At 46.8% G+C, this 1,838-nt stretch overlaps 1 protein-coding gene across 1 annotated transcript in view; it reads right to left on the bottom strand.

Moving 5' to 3' along the window:
- The window catches only part of ITGA9 (integrin subunit alpha 9), a 281,374-nt gene that overhangs the window by 4,426 nt on the left and 275,110 nt on the right, over nucleotides 1-1,838 (bottom strand). The window lies entirely within an intron of this gene.

The raw sequence follows: 1,838 nt of genomic DNA, 5'->3' as shown, positions 1-1,838 counted from the left end.
AAAAAGGTCCTTGTCATTGCCCTCAGAGCACAGAAGGCCGGAAAAGCACCCCAAGACTGAACAGAAATGTCTGACTAAGAAGTTAGTTATTGCTTGAACTATCATTCTTCATAGATAGAGATGTGGCTGACCAGACAAACATGTCAGGTGCCCCTTCTGGGCTGAGCAGAACGTAATCATAAAAATAAGGCAGGATATAATTTGGAAATAAGACTCTTGAGCACATGACTCTGCCTGCCGATGGTGTCATGTTTCAGCAAGCCCAGGTTACTCACTTTCAATTCCGGAGAAGTTACATATCTCTCCATGACACTAGTCGAGCAGAATTTTAACGGTCTGCACCCTTCTCATCCTTCCCATGGTCTTAGGACTCCTTGGAGGCAAGACTTGTGCTTTTTGCCCCCAGAACTCAGTGTCTCACCTCTATTTGGCACCAGTGATAAATTGCTCAGATGTCTAGTCCCCTATTCCACCTGTATCCATGCCCTTTACCACGTGACTCTGTGGCAATTCCCACTGGGGGTGGAGTCTGTTTCTCATACCTTTAATGTGAGCTGTAACTTGCTTTGACAGTTGGATGCAATGGAAGAGATGCTGTGTCAGCTCCACACTTAGGCCTTGCCTGCTTCTGTGTACTTTCTCAGAACTCTGCCCGGCCTCCATGTGAAAGAGTTTGTCCTAGCTTGCTGGAAGATGAGAGTCCACCTAGCTGAGACCCTCCTAGACCAGCCAACTCTCACCCACCTGGAGGTGTGGGTCCAACTAAGACTGGAAAACCGCCCTGTTAAACTCAGTCCAACTCAGAGAACTGTGGGCTATACAGATGGTTGTTGCTTTAAAGCCACAAGACTTTGGGGTGGCTTGTTATGTGGCATGAGGTAACTGATACAAGACGCCATAATTTTTGCCTGACTTACTGAATGAATCAACACTCACAGGGTGGCAGACAGGCAGCTGGCAGGTTCTAGATATAAAGAGCATCACTGTGCCTTGCCTTGCTGAACAGGCTTTCCTTGTTCACCTCTAAAAAAGACAAAAGTCGGCTCACTTTCTCATAGCTGTGCTAGCGTAAGGATTTGACAGAGTGCACAAACAATCCATCGAGGACTTAGTGCACCCGGACTAACTCTCACATGTGGCTCTGGTGTACTCATGTTTTATGTGTGTCACGTGTGTTACCAAAAAGTGAAGGTGCAGTCATCCCCTGCAGGCACCCAGAAGCAAGCTCTTTTCTCTCGAGGGGAGTCAGCACTAGTCCTAAAGTCACCTCCCCCGCTGCTCTTGGAAACAGCCTTACGAACTCTCTGCCCCACTCCAACCCTGCAGCGTCTCAAGAGCCCCCCGCCCCAGAAACAACCTCAGTGTAGTCTCTAGATGGAAGTATCACTGACATTTGTCCTTCTTCTTTGGAGCCAAAGACCGTTTCTTAAAACAGTCCACTCTCGTGGCTAGGAAGTGCTGGGTACAGTAGTGCAGGCTCTGAGCTGCACATAAGTGTGTGTGTGGTGAGGTGCCACTCACATCAAACGTATCACAGGTGTGTAAATGTATGATAAGTACTTTCCAGCAGATGTCAGTAGAGTGTCTTTTTCTAACAAAAACAGTAGAATCTCTGAATTTTTTTTGACAGATGGAAGCAAAGCTTCTGGAGGACAGGGTGCTGTTCGCTAGTTTGCACAAAGATGCTCTATAGTCCAATGGTGGCTCTGTCAAAGTAACTTTTTTCTCATACGGTCGAACTAATTCTATTTCAGAAAAAGAGACTATCGCCTTTATGCTATTGTTTAGAGCATGGTTTTGGCGTTTGATATGGAACCCAAAGCCCAGGTTCCGAGTTT

The sequence above is a fragment of the Pteropus vampyrus genome, unplaced genomic scaffold, assembly GCF_000151845.1.
Source record: "Pteropus vampyrus isolate Shadow unplaced genomic scaffold, Pvam_2.0 Scaffold1, whole genome shotgun sequence".
In the NCBI taxonomy this organism is placed as follows: domain Eukaryota; kingdom Metazoa; phylum Chordata; class Mammalia; order Chiroptera; family Pteropodidae; genus Pteropus; species Pteropus vampyrus.
The sequence above is the reverse complement of the archived record's forward strand: the minus strand, read 5'-3'. Positions and strand labels throughout refer to the sequence as shown.